The 27,308-nt window shown below is 43.0% G+C and overlaps 1 protein-coding gene across 2 annotated transcripts in view; it reads left to right on the top strand.

Moving 5' to 3' along the window:
- The first annotated feature begins 1,091 nt into the window (after window positions 1-1,091).
- Window positions 1,092-27,308, top strand: part of LOC139764116 (uncharacterized) — a 129,055-nt gene continuing 102,838 nt past the window's right edge. Inside the window, exon 1 of one of the 2 annotated variants that reach the window (XM_071690619.1) lies at window positions 1,092-1,240. The gene's annotated coding sequence lies outside the window, so the exon portion shown is untranslated. Of the gene's footprint in view, window positions 1,241-15,633; window positions 15,653-27,308 lie in introns of those variants that run through there. The other variant, XM_071690620.1, reaches the window with a different exon arrangement.

Below are 27,308 nucleotides of genomic sequence, written 5' to 3' on the forward strand. Positions count from 1 at the left end.
GCGTGTAGTAGAAGGCGACTAAAAGGGGAGGGAGTGGGGTGCTGGAAATCCATCCCTCCCATTTATAATTTTCCAAAAGGAGCAGAGGGGTGGGCTCACTCCTCTGTTTGAGAATAAAAGGACAGGTCGTAGTTGTTTCGAAAAATAGAATAGGGTAGAGATACGTGTGTTTGGATTGTCAGATATATGATTTCTTAAACACATACTTCCACATTCACACGGCTAATCTCGTATGCACATTTGTCATGTTCAGAAAAACATTTTGATTCAGTGGACCTCACTACCATTTTTTTTTTAAGTCTCTAAACTAGTTAGGGATAGCATACTAAGGATGCAACAGTTAAACTATACATAATAGGCTGAGGATTGCTGAAAAAGTTTCAAGTAGGTCCTTTTTTTCTGATATTTTCTACGAAAACATCCCAAAAAATTATCTTGGGAATTACACATTTAGACTGCATTGTTACGAGTGAACAGACTGAATTTCATGTAACGATTTATGCGCCACCCTCGTTTATGAATAAGAAATGTTTCAGTAGAGAATGTCGACAGATGATAGCAGTAATAATAGTAATAATAATAATTCTCTTCGTAACTACAGTAGCTTAGAATTCCCATCCGATTCTTGGGGCAGTTCAGTTCTGTTCCTACATACTTGTATTTGCATTTGATTTTCATTTTTTTTTTTATAGTCTTAGGTTAGATATCTAATCTTGTAGTCTCTATCATATAAAGGCATTGTAGAAAGGACATATCCAAACGCCATACTAATGCATTAGTATGTAAATGTATGAAGTAGGTCACCGCGTAAAGTGAACAAAACTTAAAATGCAGAAAAAGTACAGAACCAACAAGTGTTTATGCCGACGACAGAACAGCAATGGTTTTTGTTGCCGACACTGAATCACTTGCCATTATGTCTTCTCAAGCTTGTACTTCTTTGTCCCCACTCCCTCTCTCCAGAGTAACCCCTAAAATTCCTTAAAATTGTTGCCTGTGTTTCTCAGATCAGACAAAGATAAATCAAACGAGGGAATGTTATACTGGTATGTGATAAAGTGCGAAAAAAGACAGAAGGACAAATAATATCCGTGTGAAAAGTTGCAAGGTGGAAGTCGAAGACGGGTGTTGGTGTCAGTGTGGGCACGGCCGTCGTGAGGAGTGGAGGTGTTGCTGTGATGATCCTTGAGTCGACTGACTGAGGGTCCGGGATCCCCATATTTCTGCATCTTACACGCGCGTGAGTTGTCTGTTTGATAGTCTTGTGGTAGGATACGGACACAGTTCATTATATTTACAGAACATTCGGTGACTTTGTTATACGGACTGACAACTGAAAAGAATTCGAAATCTTTCCTGAATCTTCAGTTGGACGTAATCGCGTTCTTCGTTAGTTTAGTTGGGATAATCACAGGGTATCACTTGATATTTAAATCGCCGTTTGGTGTATGTTTGAGGACAGCGTTGGTATTGCTGTGACAGTTTCAATGCTTTTAAGTGATTAAAAGTACTACATCTAACCTAAAGTTTTCCAGCGTCATTGTGGCTCGGTATGTTGCATTACCGTTTGGAATGAACACGATGCAGTGTTCACTGAGTGCTTTAGTGAAAGAATAAACACATGATGGCAGCGTTGACATCACACACAAGTTTTCATGACAGATGCAAGGCCCATCTCACACATTAAGTTTTACAATTCTGTTCCCGTCTATTACAACATAAATATGTCCAAAACGACCTTGCACTCGGCCCCAGTGGTATCTTGCCCTGGCGTACCTATGAATAAGGTATTCTTTTTTTGATCGCATTATGTAAGAGTCTCAGGTTAAGCCCTGGCTTACTTATGAATAATGTATTCTTGTTTGATTGCATTATGTAAGACTCAGGTTAAGCCTAACATAGTTGAGATAGTTACGTAGAAACGGATTTGCTCATTGTATGTGATTTATTCCGGGCTAGAGGAGTTTCTCTGCAAATGGGAAATATTTTCAGCGGAAGTTATGTTTGAGCTCTGGTGATTTACTTTGTAAACAATTTATTTGCAAGTATCGTACTAAATTGATCATGCAGCAAAACATAACAGTACACGAATTAGCATTTTATCCTTTTAAGATATGCATGTTTCGTGAACACCTTATGTTCCCGCCACGTAAGATTTCTCACAAGATAAAAGTTTTCACCCACAGTGCTAGATGAGAAGAATGGATCACTATCGATTACTAGTGGTTGATGTCATGGCAAGGGGTGGAGGTATCTGTTTATCCCGAGTTCTTTTACGAGAGGTATATATAATGTTAGCAGCTCGATCATGTCATCTGGGTGACGTGACATCGGGGGAGATTCAACTTACTATTGTCGGTTTACATGTATATCTGTCAGTTCGTAGTCAGTTTCAGAAAAATGTTTCGATTAGATGAATGTTATTGGTACTATTCTTAGTGTGTGTTTCTGGCACAATACGTGTTATTGCTATTGTTTATGGTTCCGTTCGTTCGTATGTAATTTCTTGTTCAGTGATTGTTTTCACTCCATTCGTATAACCCCTGTAAGGTTTACACCTTCAAGCCCGATAATTGGAGATTACTGAGGGCGCTAGCTAAATAAGGACTTAGCCCCGCTAATAGTCACGTGTCACCCTATGACGATGTATTGCGCCCTCTGTACCCGCTGTACTGCTGTACTTTCCTCCACCTAACCTTAGATATATGCCCTTCACCCATAATCTTAGTGAAATGCTTTGTCTGTGTATACATCCAGACAACAGATATTTTGAAAATGGACACTAAAACTGCTTAGTAGATATATAGCCTCCAGACTTGAATGTGACCACCAAATATATACCATAGTGACTGTCATGGACGAAAACATAGAAAGATGGCAGAATTTACCCGTGGAATTGATTGATGATGTCAGACAGTTGTTTTTAATTAGTGATTTGGCCTTAGGGAGGAGTGAAGGGAGGAGACAAGGACTGGTGCAAGGAGAGGAAGAGAACGAGCACTGATGGAGGGAGTGGACGAGAATTGATAGACGAAGAGGTACTAGATGGAATGGGGAAGGGAGGGAAAGTAGCAAGAGTTAGGTGAGACGATGAGGGTGGAGGGGGAAATTGGACAAGGTAAGATAAGATGACTTGGAGAAGTGGGGGGAAGACTGAAAAGTGGAGGGATAAAAGAGAATTGGAGCTGGGGTGAGGTAATAAAGGATGTGCCAGGTAAGGGGATAATCTGTCATAGGTTGTAAAAAAAAAAAAAAAAAATAGCCTTTTAGGGATAGATCTAAACAAACCCCCCAAGAAATGTCACACCTTGATTGTTAATAATAAGATACCTGAAATCTTTACCATATGAAACAAAATAACGTTTATAATGAAATAACTTATGAATTGTAACCTCCTATGTAATATCATTCCACTGGGGTTCTGACTAAGACCCTTTGTGACACCTGTAATCCTTATGCGCTATCGCTCAAGGATGAGTTGGGGTGCACAAATGAAAATATTAAGCTTTAGTAGGGTTGGGTGTGATATAGGTTGGGACAGGGGAGGGGGTAATAAAGAATTGGGACAGGAGAGTCAGTGGCAAAAGATGGGGTCAGGAAAGGGGGTAGCAGAGGCTAGAAATAGCGTTGCAGGAAACACTGGATGAGACGGGGTTAGTAGTGAACGGATACAGGGGAAGAGATAGTATAGGACTGGTGGTAGAGGAGTAGGTAGAGGAGGACAGCAACCTTTCATATCTCATAAGGCACGTTTCACTAGCATGCAGCTTACACCAACAGTCTATATAAAGTAATAATGGCAGGTGGTGCTTTAAGCAGTTGATAGTTATAGTTGATGGAAGTCAGCAGTATGCTTAGTTTTTTTCCGCATACCGACAGAGATTACAAGAAGGTTGTCATTATTCCACAGCTTAGGGTGTGGTGCTCCTGCGGATGAGTAATGTGAATGTGAGTGGCCCGCCAGGAAAGACATAAACAAGGGGAGCAGGGAAGAATGTTGTTTGACAAAACCGTCGTTTAAAACAGACGAATAGCTGTAGGTTGACGGCACAGGCTTATACACTTCATAATATTTGCAGGAATTTCCAAATAATTACATATTATGGTTTACCAACTATCACTCACGAATACGTGTGCGAGAAGCTATTTTACTTCGTCTTTTTACATATCAACTCGTTTCACATCAGTAAATTCAAGACGTAAAAGACGTTCCAGGTTGGGCCGAGCTTTTGTTGGAATATGTTGAACAAAGGAAAATAAAAGAGTGAAGGATATGCGTTGCATGTTGGTGCGTGGACCCCGCTGCTTGATGCAGACGCTTACGAAGTAATTTGTTCTCGTTAACTTGGACGACTCATTGGTATCTTCCGAACTGTGATTTGAATTCTGTTTACCAACCTATTTTAAGCGCGAATTGTGGCTTAACAAAGCTGTGTTTGAAGAGTTGATTAGAAAAAAAAAATGACAGGAAAGTCTGACTTTGAGCGTAAATTGCTTTACTTCATTTGGCCGGATTGTAAGGCGCCTCACGCACGTCCCTGTTATCCGTCAGCACATTCACTGCCTCTTCTATCCTAGCGGGTTCTTTGAATCCGGATATATCTTCTGCTCCATCTTTATTTGACTACATTTCCATGCGTCATACATGCACACTTCAGACTTCATATCTACATACTCTATTGTTGTTCAAGTTCAGTAAACAGTTCACTTACCAATTAAATTGTTGATTGATGAATTCAGTGCTCACCTGACCTTGTCAGGAGCTTTCTCATACTATTACCTCATTATGGACTTAGATTATTGCTGTTCAGTTCCTGTACTTTTTGTGCTTTCTGTATCCTTTTTTTTTTTCGCCACCTTTCAAGTTATGAGTAAGAGCGCACCTAAGGCAAAAATCAAAATCATTGTATTTTGAAAGGTTAAACCTTTAATTTGTCTCTTCAGTTTGGTCATCGCACTTAGATGCACAAGTAATTAATAAAGATCAGAGAAGGACAACGAAGATAGTGGTAGAATTAAGGAGAAATGTATATTTGAGCTTCGCAGTGAAACCATTCTTGGGGAAATAGCTGATTTTTTAGGTGCTTTAGTTTGTTGTGCTTCTAGCAATATTTGGGAGCATAATATTTGGTGAACAGTATTAAATGAGGGTTATATACATCAGGGAAAACTTAAAGTTGGTGATACACGTGTAAAATATCAACAAAACCTCGTAAGACCTTACCTATCAACCAAAATTATCTTAAAACCTCCTATGTAGGTAAACATTATATTTGCTGGTGGTGAACGCGAAGTTGCTCACTTACCCGTCTGTTTGTTGACATTCGGATCCGTGTTGGCAGTGCATTTCAGGGACGAATGATATATTTCGACTAGGAATATTGAAAATTAAGATAAATCTTGACTTCTAGGGAGGTTAGGTAAGGTTTTCATAGGTTATGTTGATTTTTGTCAAGGTTATCACTTACTTTTACTTTAATGAACTTATTTTCCGGTGTATACTACAGTCGACGCTGATAATATCGTCCAATATAATTAAATGTTCCAAAGTATGCTCTGCAGGCATTAATGTAATAAGGCAGATATATATTGAAAAATACTAAGCATGTTTATAAATGAATGAAATTTGTGAGCTTGTCCCTTGATGTACTTTTGCTTGTATAAAACAAATGTTAAGCTATGTATATGCTCACTGTTAAGCTTGCTGCTTTTGGGAGTGTGTTTGGTGAGTGCGGAGTGGGGGGATACCAGACACTGATGACAGAAGATGAATGCTGCCTGACTCACCATTTCTCAGTGGAGGACAATTTGCCCCTGACTTTTGCTTGGATTGTTTATTTTTACAGCAACTGGGAGCCTTAGCGAGGTTTAATGTTTCTAGGATGCCTCAGGCGGGGAGGTGAACGCTCTTGCATCCTGAAGAAAGGTCGTCGTGAAAGTTGACCTGACCATACATACGGTTTGTTTGTGCACGGAGGCTGGTTAGATTTGTGAGGCGAGGAGTCATCCTTCTCTCATGAAAAGTTATTCCTTTTCCTTTATTTTGTTTAATTCGTGTGAACGTGCAGGATGATAATGATATTGATAACAATAAAAAACCCCGCCCATTTCCATATGGTTTTCATGTTTTGCGGTTTGATAGTCTGTCGCACATTATTAGACCATACTCTGCACCCAAGAATACTATTTGCCTGTCCCTCATCATATATTGTTCGATCAAAATATTTAAGCATCTTTTCCTGCTGTAAACACCTGCTAAAGTAACCCTGATTTCTTGCACATTCCCACTTTCGCTGTTTAGTCACAATAAGTTATCTGTAGTAACTAGACCTATGTGTAGTGGTGTTCTTCAGCAAATGCATCGAGTTACCATTGATTCGATGACCCACAAAATTACAGTGGTGTATTCAGCTTGCGCCAACATGTGCTGCGGCAAAGATCAAGGAACCGCGTATGGGCGAAGCACCAGGACAACACACTTGCAACTGACTGACTGATTTGTTACCTTAGAAGTGTTGGATATTTCCCTTAAGATTAATCAACACTGATCTCCAGATGGTCACCCGCTGGCCGCCTGCCCGGACAGTAAACCACAGTGTAGAGAAAAAGTCTCTCTCTCTCTCTCTCTCTCTCTCTCTCTCTCTCTCTCTCTCTCTCTCTCTCTGATGTTACTGCTGTTCTGGAGTTGAAGGGTGTAGTTAGGGGCTGCTAGGGGTTTCCAAGGTCATCATATTCCGCGATGTACATTTTGAAGCAAGAGCGGGACGGTGGAAGCGTCGGTTGTCGAAATCTTCACAGCTCAGCTCACTTGCAGGTCAAGGGTAGGTTGTCGTATAAAGCTGCTCAGACAGGAATTATAATTTACACACACCACTCTGGTACAGGCTCCCACTCTCCCTCTCTCTCTGACATACCTGTAATTGTGGAGTTGGGAGTGCTTGCACGGACGGCAGCAGACTGTGTGGAGGCCATTGGCATAAAGTATAGAGCTTCATATATATATATATATATATATATATATATATATATATATATATAGGAGACAGCACGTGTAACAACGATAGTATGAGGATAATGTCATAACTGTACGATAAACCAAATCAGTGGGAAGTCATTAGAGGTAAATGTGTGAAATGATATTCACCCAAAGTAACAATTGTCACGCTTTTTTTTCTCGTTTTTTCTGGGGGAATTAGTAATTTATTGACTTCTGCTTGAAAAGAAAGGCGTGAAGTTGCTGGGTGCGAGACAGGAGCGGCCGACACATGCGTCAGGACGAATCCCAATTGCATCAATATTTTGGTTGACTGTATAACGTCCTCGTAGCTTAGAAAGCAAAGCTGTGTGGGGAACTTAAGAAAATTATTTACATTCGGGAGCCATTTCGTGGCTGAAGTATCAAATGTTCATAAGCAGTAAAACCAAACTAGGCCCCAAATCTACATCTCTTAACTGATTGCTGTTTATTGAAGGTTAGGGTGTGCATGATTTGTAAAATTACGTAAGATAAGATCTTAGCCCGCGAAATTACTAGAAATGATAATTCAAAGCCAACAGAGCCACAAGAATACACTGGCCCAACTTCATATGATTGACTCGTGAGGATGGTCACCATCTGGTCGCCAGCTGCCTCCTGCTGTCTTAAGAAACAGAGAACATGAATTTCTAGAATTATTATATAAAACACCTCTCCTTGCAGACGTCACTTTGAAACTTGAGTGAGCAGTGATAGATTTAATTCCCTGAGAAGAACGGTACGAACCCTGAGTATAATACCTTTGACCTTCCCTGAAGGGTCGCGTAGTCATACCATAGACTCGAACCATCGTGCTGAAGCGATTCATAATATAAAATCTCCAATGCCTCAGATAGACCGGGAAATACTGTACACACCTACAGTTTCATATACATAAACTGTCATGTTGGGGCTACACTGAGAATATGGTTTAGTTGGTCGAAAATGGGCATTGCTGGTTATGTGTTTAGGTGTTGCTTCTCGGACATATTTGTCGGAAATGTTATGTCATATTGTCGGGGATATTGTGTGATTTCCATTTGAAGCTCTGCATAACCGTTAGTCAGCAAGCTCTGGTTTTTTTGTTTTTTTTCAAGTGTCGGGCCGTAGGGAGAAACAGATACGGAAATACTCAGCCCAGTAATGTCACTGTTTGTTTTACATTGTATATCAATACCCAGAGAAGGATGACTACACATGTTTACTCACACTCCCAGTGTCTTTCGTGTTCGGTCATAAGATACAAATGTTGTATTGAGACAGTTATGCACAGATAGGAAGCTGTTCGGTGTAGTTGTCGTCTAATGTGCTTGCTAAACACGTTTAATGTGGTGACTTGCAGACGATGCTATGCTTGTCTTCCTGAATGTAGTGAGTCCAACACTTTTCCTAATGATATTCTGTGATGCGAGGCATCAGTCTTGCTCAGGTGTGTTTATTTGTGAGAATATTTAAAAAAGCATATGTGGGATTCCAGCGCACGCTAGCGTGTAGTAAAACTTGTGTATATACGTACACAGTATATCAGTACCGACATACATACACACCACAGAAGAATGTTCTTCATGATCAATTATGGCAAGTTGATAGTGGCCATGAGGGGGAAGAGCGTGTGTGGTCACTTACCTAGGCAACTTCATCATGTCAGGATCCCTGACGTTCCTTGCATGGTGCTAGGATCCCTAGTGTTTCTTGCATCATGTCAGGATCCTTGACGTTCCTTGCATGGTGCTAGGATCCCTAGTGTTTCTTGCATCATGTCAGGATCCTTGACGTTCCTTGCATGGTGCTAGGATCCCTAGTGTTTCTTGCATCATGTCAGGATCCCTGACGTTCCTTGCATGGTGCTAGGATCCCTAGTGTTTCTTGCATCATGTCAGGATCCCTGACGTTCCTTGCATGATGCCAGGATCCCCGACGTTCCTGACACGATGTCAGGATCCTTAACGCTTCTCGCATGACGTCAGGATCCCTGACCCCTGGATGTGAACCCAAGTGGTGGATGATGCAGACGCTGGCAGCATCTCGTACCCATGGACCACTCACCCGGGCCCTGACCCCAGACAGACAGGCCGGGGAGGTCGCCTGGGAGGCAAGGCAAGGGAATGACTAACAAGTTGGAGACCCTGACATCCTCGGTCAGTACCAACGCTACTTCCGTGTAAAGGAACAAGTGGGTCAAGAATTGGGCGGCCTCCAACCAGTCAGTTGGCATATACTTGGAAACATAAACAAACCCTAGCATACCTTTGACACCGCGCGTGTCTAGTTGCTGTAAGCATTGATGTTAAGTTCTTTGACACGTATCACGTTGTTATAGACAGTTATGCTGAGTTCTTTTGACACGTATCAGGTCGCCGTAGATAGTAACGCCGAGTTCTGTGACACGTAACAGGTTGCTGTGGAGGCTGATGCTAGGTTCTGTGAGAGGTATCAGGATGTAGACGCTGATGCGAAGTTCTTTGACGCGTTTCAAGTTGCTGTAGGCACTGATGCTGAATTCTTTTTGACACGTATCAAGTTACTGTTGGTGGTGACTGCTAGACTCTTGAATTAAGTTGCTGTAGCCAGTGATGTTAAGTTGTGGGCGGTGATGATGTGTGTTGAACGAGTTTGGCTGGTGTGTTTACACATAGGTATTACAGAGAGAGGGTAAGAGGCTTTAATTTAGGTATTACAGAGGGAGGGTAAGAGGCTTTGATTTAATTAGGGAATCTGCATAATCAGTCCTGTTACCTTACCGGCAGTTACTCCCTTGAGCTCATGATCTGATTGACATCCCAGTGTTGTTTCATATTTACTTAGTGCAGGTTTGGCTAAAATACCAGCTTTGTCATGTTGACGGAAGCCTATATGAGAGGGAATCCATAAGACTTTGGTTTGAATCCCTTGACCAAATAACGCTTGTCAACAAAACTGAAAACTTTTTTTCTCATCAAGGATGCAGAGTAATTTTTCGAGACCTATTTCCGATGCAGATTACGAATTCTTAGTCCGTTTCAATACAACAAGTATCATTTTATTTCTACGGTTACATACTTTTTCAGTTCAACTGCAGCTACATGGTGCATGGGAGAAGGTAAAATGAGAAGATTTGTACCAATTCAAACTAATACAGAAATTCAGTATGCCTAAGTACAAGGTATACAAAGGAGATTCTATCCAGAAGGACAAGCTAAGAACGTTGAGCTTTTCACCTTCTGTGGTGGTTTTCACAAGCTAAAAGCGCTGAGCTTTGAACGTCCTATGGTACTCTTGACTCAGGTTCGTCCTTGTATAACATCCAGCAGTAATCTGCAAGCATTCCTTCCTTCCAGAAACCCTGGTATCAATGCTCCATCACGCTGATGTCCTGATGTCCTGTTCGTCAGACGCTGCTCCAAGGTTCTCTGGAACGTCCAGATATGAATGGAGAGAATTCACCTTGAGCGACATTCTACATCCCATAGCAGCATAGGACTTAAGAGGTCTTCTCACGCTGTCTTCAAAATCCGGAGATCTTATGTTTCCCACGAAATTTTTTCACATAAGCAACTGAAAGAGTTCCTGGCCTCCAGCTCCAAGTCATTATAACGTGAGTTGAAATTGTGGTCTTTCAGGAGTTCCTTTATAAGCGGGCCGACGAAGATGTCTTCTTTCAACTTGGCCTCAGTGATCTTCGGAAAAAAAAATTCCACCACGTACTCGAATCCTTTTGAGTTTCTCTTGGCTAGTGTCTTCACAGATTGCTTCATAAGACCAAGCTTTATGTGGAGCGGGGGAAGTACATTTTGTGGATCAACCAGAGGCTTATCCTGGACACTCATAGTTCCTGGCTCATATAATGCTGCCTGGAAGTTGCTCGACTATCCCAGAGGCATAAAAACAGCAGTATTTCGTGAATCCTGACTGCATTCCCATCAGCATGCCGATCACATTCAAGTTCCCCATATATATGTATTTTCCAGCTGTATTTTTTTTTTATATCTTACGGCGTCTAGGAGTGCTTGCATGTTCTCATAACACTCATGTGCACTGAATGCCTACAGGAATAGAGGGTTCTTGTTTCCATTGTGGAGCAGCACCGCTTTCAGACTTCTCTTAGATGAGTCGATGAACAGGTGCCATTGCGAGGGATCCTGCTCTTGGGATACGCAGTGGAATAATGCGTCAGTGTTGTTGCAAAAACGGAGCGGCCCATCCACGGAAAAATGAGAAGTAAGAGTCTGACTCCTTGTCCTGAAATAACTTATGCTAATGTCCTTCTTGAGCAGACATTTTTTTCTTTTAGACGAGATGCTAAAAGTTCAGCTTCCGGCAGTGCCAAACCTCGGACCAAACCATTTAACCCTCCTTGAGAACATTTCTTTCGTTCGTCATCAAGTACAAACTCTGCAACTCTGCATCCATTCCACACACTTCATCGTCGCTACGTCCGATGGCGTCCTCCGGTGGTGGAGGGATGGGAATGTTATTGTGTACGGCACTGGTCGTATTTGCGGAGTCCAGGCTAGGATAGACAATCTTGTGCTTGTTCCTAGCAGAAAAGTAGACGTGATACAAGAAAACGGATTGTATTTTCGAAATCAGCATCCAAAACTACAATGAGAACCCACGAGCCTTGTGTGATGAAAATTAGTTGTTGACCAGCGTAATGTTTGAATATGTCTGACTGCATGTGAAATTCTGATCTGAATCCTGTCTACTTGCTCTCTCTAATCCTGTATCGTTGCTGCCCCTCCCGTGTCCCCTGGCAGTAACGTGTTGACACAGCTGTAACACGTCCTCTCAGAGGTCGTCTGGCAGTTGTTTTAACCGTAAACAGTTGTCGTTACGTAACGTGGTTTACCTCACCCCCGCCGCATCCCTCCGCTCCTCACACACACACAACACACGCCAGGTAGAATGACTAACGATTCAAGTTCATAGATTTAAACGAGATAAGATTCAAGACTGTAAAGTTGAGATATATAAGATTCAAGACTGTAAAGTTGAGATATATAAGATTCAAGACTGTAAAGTTGAGATGTATGAAGAGAGAACATGTTTTCATCGTCTATAGATTTCAGCTATTGGTGGATCAATTCAGTTGTGGGTAATTTGTTGTATGTAATTGTCTGAGCAGCGTAAGACGAATCATCCTTCAGCACGATAATTGGTTAGAAGATAGACTAAAAACACTGATGGTCCAGGCTGGAGCTCCTTGCATGGGGAATTTGGTTTCTTCAGAAATTTTCCGTTGTTGTGTTGAAGACTTCCGATGATTGGAAGAGGCATCCCTCGGTACCAGAATATTCAAGACGTAATTAACATCAGACGTTTATGTTGGGTCTGATCCTATGTACAATTTCGTCAAAGAACTGATATATGCATAGATATCCCTTGTGTGTCATAGGAAATGTGTTTCGTCGGATTTAAGATCTTAGATTCCCATCAGCATACAGAACATGTTGATTTGTCTGTCAGTAATCCAGCATGTGTTCAGGAGACCCGCAACCTCCTCACTGCGTTGGAAGACAAAGAATGGTGGTGGTGGTGTGTATGGCCGTGGAGGTAACGGTAGGGAGCCAACGGGTCCACGCCCGTCGTACCACTAAGGGCATTATTACAGAGTGCAAATTGTGGAACATGTCTTCCAAGAGTTTCTACGAGTAAGACATGAGATATATCAAGTCTGGTTGAAGCGGGTACACCCACATGGTTTTCGCTCGTTCCCGGTAGTTCAGGTAACAAGGGCGGCAGCAAGATTGCCACTGATTCGAGGACTGGTTGGCTTACACACCACGAACCTCCCACACGGACTACAACGTAACTCAACGACGTAGCCGAAAGTAGGATGGGCATGGGATAAGGCTAGGCTAATATGAGCTAGGTTAGGTGTTACTGTGTAAAGTGCTTGGGGATAGACTATGAAAAGTATAAACTTATCAGTAAATAGTGGCTAAGTATATGACACGCTGCCCCTCGGGAGGTATGTGCCTTTTGACAATAGGACGTGGGCGGGCAGGATGGCGATATGGTGGCCTGTAAGACAACCGGGCGACCGTTGTCTGGGTCCCCTGACACTTCCCACCTCACAGGTGTCTCACAACTCACGATAAGTCCACACAAGAATGGCTCTGCAAGAATACTACCAAATGAACTGGACTATACCTACCGAGGCCGTAGGTACGTGTAATTGTGAGATGTGGCGGCGTCGTCCAACTGTAATACAGCTGATGTTTGCGTCGGAGCGGGAGGATGAGGCAGGACGCTGCTGGAGAGCCTTGCATAAAGTGGGAGGGGTCGGGTGTTCCCAGGAAGTGGAGGCTTCGTGTATCCTGTCTCTCATATACCTCCGTCTTTCTGCTATTCATCTTGTTCGTCTTTTCCTTCCTTACCTCATCTTCTCTGCACTTAAGACTTAAGACGTCATTTAATGACATTTAACTTCAGTTGAAGACATATGATCTTACATTAACACTGGTTATCGTAATGATTGTTATTGTAAGTCTTTGGATTTTTTTTTTTTTTTTAGGGGCTGAGTAGAGGTAACATATTCATATATGGAAGTGCTCTTACAGCAGATGTATGTTTTTCGAAATTTCTATAGAAAATTGACTGGACCATTGACAGGAGGAGTAAACTCAGGTAAGTTGCAGTTACTGTTAAAGTAAAGTGGGAACTTTTGTTCTACATTGTAAGACATTCCTTCACATACACGGCTGCTGCCTTTCAGTGTTACAGCGTGTGATTTGGTTTGTGTTTGCGTCAGCAGCTCATGACTGCAAAGAAATATCCTCTGAGCCACAGTTTTTATGAGAAGTAGCGATGGGGTCGTGCGTCTGGCAGTGACCTCTGGCGGGACCTGCTGGGCAGTTAATAGTCAGTGTGGCAAGGTCGCCACAACAGACGTGATAGAGGCCAATCCTATCCTTCAAATGCTCCTGAAGAGGGGAAAACCCCAGAGCTGTTGTAAGTCATAGTTAATCCAGCAGAGTGATGGTGGTGGAGGTATGAACGGCTCACATATCCAAAGACGTGATCAAGCCTGGGGGAAATCTCCAACGGACGTACTGGGAAATCAACCGACAAATTCATGTGGAAATCTGGAACATCCTCATTCCTATGGATGCTAAAATGCCCCTGATGTTAGCACTTTGTCTGCAGCAGACTGCGGTGGCCTAACACCCACGCATTGATTGATATATGTAAGCATGTCCTCCATGATGTTGTTTTGTCTCGGATACTTTAGATGCAATGAATGAGGCAAAATATTCTTTTCTTCAACAGGATTGTTAACGGAATACTCGAAAGCATCATTGATATGTTTAAGAATAGACTTGGCAAATACCTCGCTTCACGTTCATGACTGACATTTGCTGCTCGTTAGATAAAAAATGAGTTTATGGGTAATTCTGCTTGTCGTGTTTTCTGCTTTCTCCACACTAATTCTAGTCTTTCTGATCTGTACCACTGACACAGTCTCGGAAAAGACCGAGTCGACTGTTCCTGCTTGCTCTTTTTTTGTATTCTTTCGTATGGTAACTGCGAATCATAAATAGTTGTCATGAATTCAATTCCAGTGGCCCAGTCCTTGAACCATTTTTGTGAAATCTATCATCTGTGCGCCACCGCCTTTAGTTTTAAGTAGGAATCCGCATTAAATTCATCGCTTTTTTTTAAAGTATGTAGTTAGGTTAGAATCATTGTTGGCTACGTTCTCGTATGTTGGCTATGTTCTATTAATTGAGAGCGGTGAGAGGGTGTCACAACTGATATGGTTGCGACACTGCGAAACCCCAGTTTACTGCGTCAGTTGACACGTACCATGTTTATGCCAAGACTTCCCGCGTCTTCATATGCACAATACCACAAAGCATAGTCAGTTATGAGTTGGAAATGTCTGTTAGAGTAACATTCTCAGACAGTCGGGGCTGCTGCAATATTTGCCAGCAATCAAAGATCTCAAGATTGCTACGTAGGTCAAACCTGGAACTAAGCTGCTTAGATGACGTTTTCAAGAGATGGACGAACCTTTGGCTGGTTCAGTGGGTGAAGGTATAGTTAACAGTGTGCCTAAGCTTTTACCACTGGACATGAGTCATGACAAATCAAAGAGCTCTCTGGTAACGTTGAAGATTTTAAGCAAGCAAAAATACCTATATGAGATTTTCCCGTTAATATAGAGAAATTAGAGTAAAAGTATAGGAGTCCCTTGATACGACACTAAAAAGAGGTTGTTGAAATTTAAGTCGGAAACTTTTAAGTTGAAACTTACCTCCTTAAGCACAACGATACAGTCTTTTGGTATGATTCGAGAGGTTTGAACAAGAGTCAGGCCGTCATACTCAAAAGTTGGGTCGCCTTGCTTGTGGGGGTTAAATACTGTGTGAGTGGGCTGTGAGCTGAGTGACTGGATGAAGTAAACAATGACGGGCCAGGCGCTCGCTGTCTGGGTGTGGGGCAGGGAGGGGGGGCTGTTTGCGTGTTGTGAGGGCTGGGCGGGCTGTTGGCTGGCTGGCTACGGCATGTGTCCAGCCAACAGCTGACCGTGGCGCGGAGGGTACGACCTTGTTATCACCCAACAGTCCAGATGGGTCACATTGATCCACAAGTGGAGATGCTGGGGGCTCACAGTGATATGACCTGCTCAGCTGTGAGTCTACCTGCTCAGCCGTGAGTCTACCTGCTCTGTTTCTTCCGCTCTTGCCTGTTCTACAGTTGGGATGACGAGGCCTGGAAGAACATATGTGAATCAGAGAATGTATACAAAATAAATGTTTATAAACTTTGTAATGCACACACACACACACACACACAACACACACACACACACACACAGGATGCGGCGAACTTCTTTGTTGCCACTCAGTCCCAGCGGCAGGCAGAGTTTTTCTCAGAAGACATGCAAGACGAGAACATTCACAACACACAGTATAGTGTGTTCGGGGTTGCATTTCACCCGGATTACTTTCCCGTGTTTTTATACAAATATGTTCAAGATGCCAGTTGACGCGGGTGAGCGGGTTGGGAATTAATAGCATGGGTGCAAACATTGTTGCATCTGTGGTCATGGGTTCGTGTGTTGTGGACATGTCAGTGTTAGAACGTTGCTATTCATGTGAGAACCCATAGTACTGATTGTTGTGCTCATGGGTCATCCCTTGTACAATGTTGATGGTGAGTGCGTGGTTTTCTGTGTAGTGCAATGCTAAGAGGAAGTCGTGGGTTAGTATGTGCACAGAACTGGTTATGTGGTCACCATTATGTACATTGTGTATGTAGTATTACTAGGGTACGCGTACAGTATTAGTGGTGTGGATTGGGTGTATACAGTACTGGTGGTGTGGGCTCCTGTTTTCAGTACTGTTGGTGTGGGCTGCCTGTGGTCAGTGTTGGTGGTGTGGGCTGCCTGTGTTCAGTGCTAGTGTTGTGGGCTAGATTTGTACAGTATTGGTGATGTAGGCTGGGTGTGTACGAATACTGGTGGTGTGGGCTTTACAGTACTGATGGTGTGGGCTGGGTGTGACGTAAGTGTAAGCGTGATACAAGCAATGAGACGTGATGAAGTGGGGAGGAGTGTGCTGGACATGCTGTGATGCAGGTGGGGCGAGGCGGGACTCTGGAGGAGGTCGTGTGGACTGCTGCGGACGCCTGACAGCAATTGGTAGGTGTGGGAAGCAGGGGCGGTGATGTATGGAGAACCTGGGAGGAGGCGAGGATGACTGCCTAAGAGGAAATGAGAGAAGGGGACGGAGCGGAGGCGAGGGTGTGGCCCACTGGCTAGCTTAGGCCTTGCCACAAATTTTATTGAGTAGTATTCGCTGGTGTGCCTGTGGTGACGTCACCTAGGGATGAGGTCAGCTCCCGTGCTATATACAGCGGGGAAGGTGTGGGTGTCTTAGTGTACCGTGTGGGTGCTCGCGTCTCTATGAGCTCGTTCACTGAGCCAGATTTCACTGAGGTTCGTTGACGTACATTCTCAGTCTTATGATTTATGATTATGACCGCAGATTTTTCATCCGAGAGAATGTTTTTATTACATTCAGGCAGACGCATAAGAATGCGCAGATTTGATACGTAATATAATGCTCGTTGGATCCTTACATTTTCATCTGGTGTTGGATAAGAACCCCAGTAGTGCTAGATCAGTACTGCCGTAGATGTAAGACCGCTACCCATGTAATGATCTGTCATTGTTTATAGTAGAGATCGAGGGGCAGCTGCCTGTAGGGTTTTGTTATAACTCCTGTACACTTGATTCGGTGCTTCATAGAGACTTCGATGAGTGCCAAAGCAACGATACAGCAGTGCGACAGAAGATACAGATGGACAGCATGCCACAGTGTCATACCAGTGTTACTCCCTCCAATTTTAAGTTGTTTATCCTAATATTCTTGTATTCGTATCATCCCCTGTTGTTTAGTGTTAAATCAGTGTTACTGCTCTGTTAGAACGCTCGGTGCTTCGGGTTGTGTTTGTATATTGTTCTGTGTTATTAGATAAGTGCGCATTTTTGTTGTATGTGTGATCACTGCAGCCATTTTTATGTTGAGTTTCTCTGAAGTGTTAATGTTTTTTGTAATGATGAATGCATGACCCTCTGAAGTTCCAGTTGCCAGGAGTGTTAGATTTGTTTTTTTTGCAATTTTAGAGAAGAACCCCTTCGTTGTTAAATCAGTGTTGTCTGTAGTGTTAGATCAGCTGCCTCTGATGTTAGATAAGTGTTTCCTGTCGTGTTGGATTGTTGTCCTTTGTTGTTATAGATCAGTGTTCCAGTTAGTGACTGAGCACTGCATAGTGAGGCGTCCTTAGTAAGACTCTGTTGGTGTACCACAAAAGTACTTCGATGAGACCCTTGGGGGGTCTTTAGTGCCGTCAGGAGGTGCCTATCCTTGATAGCGCCGCCGGCTGGGGTTGGTGATGCTGGCTTCGTGAGAAAGCGAGAGTTACACAGTTACCCAAGTAGACACCAGCGCAAGCGGTTTAGGTTAACCCTCGGCTCTTTCCCATCTGATTAAGACCTCCCTTCATCATTTTGCTCTTCAGTTCCTTCACCTAGTCTTGGCAGAGGCTGTTGCATAAATAACAGCAAAATGGCAACGAGAGCCAGTGTGTGTTGGTGGCTGACTAGGACTTTTCGCTGCCTTCATAAGCGTCTTCGATAAATACACGCGTTTGTTTACATATAACATTTTCTGGTGCGGGCTGGATATTCTAGTTTGTTGGCCGTGATCGGTGGAGAATTTACTGTGTCCGGGCTCCTCGTCAGTCTGTCAGTTAGTCATAGACTTTCTTTGTGTCTTAAAGAAATTTATAAACTGGCTTTAGTTTGGTATAAGAATTCATCTAGGGGAGAAACGAACGTGGCAAGTGACGAATTTCTTGTCCTTTTCTCGGAGCAGCATGTGCTAAGGTGTGCATGATGTTCTCTTTTTCTGTGATTGATCTCCCACTCTTCTGAAAGACCTGATGCACTACTGACCTGTGGTTATAACATGAAGATATATACCTTGGTGAATGATATGCCGCTGCTCTTATTTTCCTTCTCGTCTTCATCTTCTCTCTTCGTTTTCATTCTTCCTCGCGTCTTTTTAATCCCCAGGAATATTTTTCATTCTACTGCTCATTGATTCTCCTTTCCTCTTCTGCTGTGTCTGACGGTTCTGTTTCTCACCATTTTTCGTCCCCTTTGTCCTCTTCCTTCGTACATCATTTCTTCTTCATTCTTTTCATGCTCCTTCCAGTATTTTTCTTGTATTCCATGTCATTCCATTCGTCCAGACCCTTATCCTCCCCTTCTGGTTACGGTAATCAGCCGTGATTGAATATATATATATATATATATATATATATATATATATATATATATATATATATATATATTATCCCTGGGGATAGGGGAGAAAGAATACTTCCCACGTATTCCCTGCGTGTCGTAGAAGGCGACTAAAAGGGAAGGGAGCGGGGGGCTGGAAATCCTCCCCTCTCGTTTTTTTTTTTAATTTTCCAAAAGAAGGAACAGAGAAGGGGGCCAGGTGAGGATATTCCCTCAAAGGCCCAGTCCTCTGTTCTTAACGCTACCTCGCTATCGCGGGAAATGGCGAATAGTATGAAAAAAAAAATATATATATATATACATACATATACATTTAAAGGAACTTAAATGTATATATATATTCAATCACGGCTGAAATCCTCCCCTCTCATTTTTTTTTTCCCCCAAAAGGAGGAACAGAGAAGGGGGCCAGGTGAGGATATTCTCTCTAAGGCCCAGTCCTTTATTCTTAACGCTACCTCGCTAATGCGGGAAATGGCGAATAGTATGAAAAAAAAATTTAAGGGAACTTATGTTAGTTAATTTCCGAATTGATTTACCGCAGGCTGGAGTTCTAGTTTGTATTACTTATTTTAGTCTTAAGGTTATTTGTACGTGATAGTAGTAAAGTCATCGACATGGTTCTCTGTTGTATGATTTTCCCACTGTCTCTGATGCGTCTAGCCAGGACGTGATGGGTTGTGAATACCCAGACCTCTGCTGACTCAGAAGTCGCGGCGGGGGGCAGCAGACCAGCAGCAACACCAGTCAAAGCCGTATTAAGAGTGGTCGAACTCATCACCTGCTTCCCACATGACTTCCAACCTCCCGTATGACGTGTTGCTGTAATCCGGTGTACTTCATCACGTGCTCCATGTTGGAGAGGTGGTCGTTACAGGGGTATTCAATGGATGACTGTGATGAAAGTCCGGAGCAGGCGTCACACTGCCTATGTTTCCCTCACCCACACTGATCATACCTTGAGGGTATCAACCCCAAGTGAGAGGACACGCCATCATACCCGAGGTCCCTACTGCTGTGTTCAAGGTGCTGAAGTGAGGCTGAACAGTGGAATGGTGAACTTGTTTGCGGGTGTTATGAATATGCGATAGCTGTGGATATTTCTAGAAGAGTATAGAGATGGGAATCGTTGTGTCCAGATTTACTGACCGACATTGTGCTTAAAGAGTTCTTATGTAATGGCTTACTGTTACAGCGTGAATTTCATTGTATATAATCATGATAAAGAATAATCAAGCATTTTCTTCATGCAGATTATTTACCAGACTTAATGTGCGTATATATATATATATATATATATATATATATATATACACACACACACACACACACACATCTTACAAACCTCCAACAGCCAGGATCGAACCCGAGACCCCTGTGCAACAGGCTTTAGCGCTACTGCTAGGCTATGATCGCCACTATAGGAAAATGACTATTCGAATACTATGTACTCGACTACCCTTCGTCTCACGTTGGTGAGCAACGGTCATTTCCTATCAAGCTCAGGCAGCCAGCAGATAGCATTTTACCGAGTCTAACTGTACATCGCGGAGGTATATGAATATAAACGAAGTGCATAGGAACGTGCACCTTCATAGAACATACAAACCTCCACCTGCCAGGATCGAACCCGGGACCCCTGCGCAACAGGCGGGAGCGCTACCGCTTGCGCAAAAGATACTTGTGGCATGAGAAGTGTGGGAGGTGGGCATATTAGAAAGGGTAGTGAGTAGTGGGATGAAGTAAGATTATTATTGAGAGAAAAGAGAGAGGCGTATGGACGATTTTTGCAGGGGAATAGTGCAAATGACTGGGAGATGTATAAAAGAAAGAGGCAGGAGGTCAAGAGAAAGGTGCAAGAGGTGAAAAAGATGGCAAATGAGACTTGTGGTGAGAGAGTATCATTAAATTTTAGGGAGAATAAAAAGATGTTTTGGAGGGAGGTAAATAAAGTGCGAAAGATAAGAGAACAAATGGAAACATCGGTGAAGGGGGCTAATGGGGAGGTGATAACAAGTAGTGGTGATGTGAGGAGATGGAGTGAGTATTTTGAAGGTTTGTAGAATGTGTTAGATGATAGAGTGGCAGATATAGGGTGTTTTGGTCGAGGTAGGGTGCGGCGGGTTTGGATGGTATTGCAGGGGAATTTATTAAAAAAGAGGGTGACTGTGTTGTTGACTGGTTGGTGAGGATATTCAGTGTATGTATGGCTCATGGTGAAGTGCATGAGGATTGGCGAAATGCATGCATAGTACCATTGTACAAAGGCAAAGGGATAAAGGTGAGTGTTCAAATTATAGAGGTATAAGTTTGTTGAGTATTCCTGGGAAATTATATAGGAGGGCATTGATTGAGAGCGTGAAGGCATGTACAGAACATCAGATTGGGGAAGAGGAGTGTGGTTTCAGAAGTGGTAGAGGATGTGTGGATCAGGTGTTTGCTTTGAAGAATGTATGTGAGAAATACTTAGAAAAACAAATGGATTTGTATGTAGCATTTATGGATCTGGAGAAGACATATGATAGAGTTGATAGAGATGCTCTGTGGAAGGTATTAAGAGAATATGGTATGGGAGTCAAGTTGCTAGAAGCAGTGAAAAGTTTTTATCGAGGATGTAAGGCATGTGTACGGGAAGGAAGAGAGGAAAGTGATTGGTTCTCAGTAAATGTTGGTTTGCGGCAGGGGTGCGTGAAGTCTCCATGGTTTTAATTAGGTTTATGGATGGGGTTGTTAAGGAGGTGAATGCAAGAGTTTTGGAGAGGGGCAAGCATGCAGTTTGTTGTGGATGAGAGGGCTCGGGAAGTGAGTCAGTTGTTGTTCGCTGATGATACAGCGCTGGTGGCTGATTCGAGTGAGAAATTACAGAAGTTGGTGACTGAGTTTGGTAAAGTGTGTGAAAGAAGAAAACTGAGAGTAAATGTGAATAAGAACAAGGTTATTAGGTACAGTAGGGCTGAGGGACAAATCAATTGGGAGGTAAGTTTGAATGGAGAAAAACTTGAGGAAGTGAAGTGTTTTAGATGTCTGGGAGTGGATTTGGCAGCAGATGGAACCATGGAAGCGGAAGTGGGTCACAGAGTGGGGAGGGGGCGAAAGTTCTGGGAGCATTGAAAATGTGTATAAGGCGAGAACATTATCTCGGAAAGCAAAAATGGGTATGTTTGAAGGAATAGTGGTTCCAACAATGTTATATGATCGGGAGGCGTAGGCTATAGATAGGGTTGTGAGGAGGAGGGTGATGTGTTGGAAATGAGATGTTTGAGGATAATATGTGGTGTGAGGTGGTTTAATCGAGTAAGTAATAAAAAGGTAAGAGAGATGTGTGATAACAGAAAGAGTGTGGTTGAGAGAGCAGAATAGGGTGTATTGAAATGGTTTGGTCACATTGAGAGAATGAGTGACAAAGAGGATACATGTGTCAGAGGTGGAGGGAGCGAGATGAAGTGGGAGACCAAATTGGAGGTGGAAGGATGGAGTGAAAATTATTTTGAGCGATCGGGGCCTGAATGTGCACGAGGGTGAAAGGGTGCAAGGAATAGAGTGAATTGGAACGATGTGGTAAACCGGGGTGGACATGCTGTCAATGGATTGAACCAAGGCATGTGAAGCGTCTGGGGTAAACCATGGAAAGTTTTGTGGGGCCTGGATGTGGAAAGGGAGCTATGGTTTCGGAGCATTATACAAGACAACTAGAGACTGAGTGTGAATGGTCTTTGTTGTCTTTTCCTAGTGCTACCTTGCGCGCGTGCGGGTGGGAGGTGGTTGTCATTTCATGTGTGGCTGGGTGGTGACGGGAATGAACAAAGGCAGGAAGTATGAATTATGTACATGTGTTTATATGTATATGTCTTTGTATGTATATATATGTATACGTTGAAATGTATAGGTGTGTATAAGTGCGTGTGTGGACGTGTATGTATATACATGTGTATGTGGGTGGGTTGGGCCATTCTTTCGTCTGTTTCCTTGCGCTACCTCGCTAACGCGGGAGACAAAGTATAATAAAAAAGAATAATATATATATATATATATATATATATATATATATATATATATATATATATATATATATATATATAAACACGTATTTATCATGCATGTTTCCACACGTGTATTCATTTGTGTATTATTAAATCAGATGCGTTGCTAACATTAAGAGAAGCTATCCTTGGCCAGCCATGGGAGGAGAGCAAGCTGAGACTGTTTACGTGCTGGTGCTCCCGAACTTGTGACCTACATAGAATGGTGTTCATTAAAGCCAGCAACAGCTATATACGTGATCAAGCAGCCAAGGCTAGATGCGGCGTAGGTTAGTCTAACATAGCAAAGGCGTAAGCCGGGTACATATAGATTAAGTTGCAGAAGTAAAAAAAGCCTGCGCTGAGCTGTAAACATCCTGATGTTAACAAGTCTTAACAACTAGACAGCCTAGTTTTAAAGCAGACAGTGGGCTAGACAAAGGCATCAAAACCCAACCATATTGGTCATATATAGAAGCCTAGGAAGCTAGAGGACACGCCTTAAATGAGACGTAGATTAGTAGATATAGAAATTAATGAACATTTCATTATAGAAATAACGTCACATATTGTTCGTACGATGAGATACTTCACTCGTCTTGGATACAGAAATTAATGAACATTTTAGTATGGACATAACGTCAACTATTGTGTGTGGTGAGGCGAGGCTTCAACCGTCTTGGCTTTCGTGCAGCTCGTGTTTATCATGGTTAGTCACGCCAGCTTTGCTTCCTCAAGAGCAACAAGTAGGCGGGCCACGAATTTTCTGTATTGTATATATGTCTGCAGTGGGAGGGAAGGTGTGGACGAAGACAGATCTAAGCTAGGGTTGGACACAAAAGGACACCCAGACGATACAAGAAATGAAACGTCATCTTTACATGAGAGAATTCCATACTAATCGTTACTTCCTCGTTAGGCTAATTCTGGGCTGGCGGCGAAGCCAGCATTAATTCATTGGTAGAGGGATGAGAACACATGATGGTTGCAGTAGGCAAGGCACTATTTCAGTTGCATCCCCCGTTACATTAATTATACTCCTTTAAATTCATTATTCAAATTGAAGTTGCATGCCATGTTTCACTTTGAGCTTGTTAAAGACCAGAAATCTAATTAGATACGCAGCATTCAGACATGCATGACGGTTTAGTTCACGCTGTCATGGATCAAGTTGACGGGCAGTTTGAAGGTTGAGGTTGTGTGCAGACAGCGCAGCTCGACCTGCTGTCTGAGGGGTCAGGCACTTGGGCTGCCTAACATGTACCACGCCTGTTGTTGAGTTTAACTTAACTTTTTGGGCATCTGAGTTTTCCATGTGTCGAGGTGTGTTTCGCGTTTCTAAGGAGCATTTGTAGATGTACACAGCTTACACATATTACCATTAATCGATAGTTCCATACAAACATAGTGTTTAGCAAGTGAATGTTTTGCAGAACTTATTGTTCGATTAACCCTAACCGACTTGTGGGAGACATAAGGGGAACAAGAATTGCAGCCTACCTCAGGGTGGCAGGATAGACCGTTACTTATATTTTCCTTCGTTTGGCAGGTTATTCGTATTTCTACACTTGGTCTCCTCTTTTCCGGGCCCTCCCAGAGGACCGATCGCCGGGGGTGTTTACCCTGGGATTTCCTCCCTCTCGGTGGTTCAGAACACTTCATGATGGCCACCGTCGCCCTGTGCGTGGCTCCCCATGATACAAGCCTGGCGGTACGGACTCACTCATGAGTATGATACAGTCCCCTCAGCACTGTAATCTGTGGCACTGCAGTGCACTTCACTGTATAATGTAGACTTGCTGTTGAAGGTTATCAAGTTGAGGACTTTATTGTTGAGAACAAAGTGTATTTATGCCTAAAAATACCACATAGAAAAATGAAATGATAGAGGCGAAGGTTTTTACTCTCGAAGCCACACAATTGTTTGGCCCAGCAATTAGTTTCCAGGCAAGGAGAAAAGGGGCGTTTATAGACAAGAGCTATGCCAGGCTAAGCTTATTTTTGGATATATGACAAGATTGCAAGTAAGCCGTAATTAGACTATTTGTTGTATCATTTGCTCAACATGACTGACACACTGGAACCTGGAATCGCTTTGTTCGTTGTCGTCTGTCTATCCGTTGTCGAAGTGACGCATCCATTCATCTTAACACTGGTTACAGTTTGAAAATTCAAATTACGTATTCATGAAACGTTATACCGTTGTTCCGTAATATCTGAAGAATTCATTTGTACACAGCCAGTAACTGGTTTGGATTTGGTGAAGTTAGCCATTTATGAAATGCTTAACGTGAATCATGACATGAAAAACTTCCACCTTTGTAATTGGATATGAAATAGAATACAAGTGGTATTGTTTGTACCAATCATGTTCATTTTATTCCCAGTAACTCTGCTTCCCTGCCTTTTTAATACAGTAGTTGCATGATGTGGATTTTCTTTTATTTCTTTAGTTTATATGTACATATGCGCTACCCTTCAATTTTTGTTCTTATAGAGGTCGAGGCAAGGATGTAAGGCGTGGCAGGGGAAGTGTGGTAGGTGGTGTAGGTGCGGCGCTGGCGAAGGTAGTGTAGCTCCCACCCACCGCTCCCTGGGGCGTCTGGCCACACTGATCAGCCACCCTGATAACCCGTCACCGAGCTCCACTCCCACAGGCTTTTCATTAAGCACATTCCCAGAGGGTCCCTGCAGATAGGGCTGCTGTCTGGGGCAGTTCATTATGAGAGTCATGTAAGGCATGGGGAGGGCGACAGGTTCACGTGTCGGGTAGAGCGAGGCGTGATTACTGTTATGGAGGAGCTGGATGGTGAGCATGTGAAGATGCGGGTGAGGGTTAATTTAGCAAGGTGTGGCAAAAAGACGTAGCTCGTTCTGTAGCGCGTATATTTGACCATACTTTATTCCATAGCCGCTCGTGGCCAGGAAGAGAACGGCGCTACATGAATAATGGAACCTGCTCAAGGACGGTGGGGCTCTTAATCGGCAAACATTTTTTTCCGGAGAGCAGGATCGTACCAGGTGATGCTCGTACATTTCTCTCTTTACAGTGTCACCTGACGCTGTGGTCGTCCACGAAAGATATAAGCAAAATATACGACTACGATGATGAATTGGTGATCGAGGTGGAGCGCTGGTGATAATGGTCGTTGCGCGAAATTCGTTGTTGGCTGGAAAGAAAAAAAAAAAAAAGATCGCTACCACAGATTCAGCTTTTGTGTTACATGATACGGGCGGAATGTATTATCGTTGGATGGCCAGGTCTGTGCACCCACTATGATTATTTGGCTCTGGGAGAGTTCACCTTGCCCACTGGGTCCCTTTGATCTGGCTTTTGCACCCGTCCGATGGGTCGAGACCCATGGCGACCCTTGGCGCACGACGACGGCTGTGTTGGCAGTAACAAGGTACGCCCGACAGAGCTGATGTGTGCGCTGACGAAAAAGAATTTTCGTGTTCTCATTTGTCAGTATGTCGTCATGGTGTACTACCTAGGTAAATTTCAGGGTAGATCACTATGTATCTGCAGACTCACTCGGGGTTCAGATCTATAAGCTGTTGTATGTTTGTCCCGCTATGAACAGTTTCTGTTTGTATTTGTTCTTTAGTAATTGAAAAGCTTTGTAGCTAAAACCTCACTGTTCCACTACGCACATCGTTGTAACCCAGGGGTCGTATTGTGGTTCTCAAGAGGTAAGATAACTGATGGAGTATACTGGTGCGAGCTGCTTGAAGGGAAGTTTACTGGTAGCAAGTTCCTTCTTGAGTTTCATTTTATATATTACTTTCTCGTAGATGAATGTATCTCGCGATATATGATCTTATAAACTGGCCCCAGGCACTTCCAGCAAGCAGTGTTCACCTCCTTGTTCTTATGCTCGTTTTCTTCTGCCGTCGTAGCTATAGCAGCAAAAGATAACGATAAAACGATTAATTTTCATTTTGTGGTGCCATTTAGAACATAATGTGTATTTGTCATCTGACGGATGTCACAAATGCGTCGTACCGCAGGTGTATAAATATTGTCATTTGATTAGTATTAAGAGCGGCATGAAGGCATTGTTTGTGATCAGCGAACCTTCGGCTTAAATACAAAAGAATTGACCAGCCTCCATCCATTCTGACACCATTATAGTTTTTCTTAAGTCTTGAAAACTGTTAAAACAGAAAATGTTAATTCAACTGCGTTAGCGTTCTGCCTTTTCATTGTACGACTCTTTCTGGTCATCGTTCAATTTATTTTCTAATTTTCTAAGTCATGAAATTACTGGCTGGCCCTCAGCAGACTTTGAAGCACCGACTTCAAAGTGTTTCGATGTGATCTGTCACCTTCACTTGGCTGTTGCCTCGAACTTGACCCTTGGATAGGATTATTCCTTGCCTATAACTTGACCTTTTAAGGATCAGATCTTAGGTCAGGCTACATTCCCCGTCGTGCTAAAGGGTCGCACTTGTCGCTTAAAAGAGTCGCGTC

This window comes from Panulirus ornatus, chromosome 48 (genome assembly GCF_036320965.1).
Source record: "Panulirus ornatus isolate Po-2019 chromosome 48, ASM3632096v1, whole genome shotgun sequence".
Lineage (NCBI taxonomy): Eukaryota > Metazoa > Arthropoda > Malacostraca > Decapoda > Palinuridae > Panulirus > Panulirus ornatus.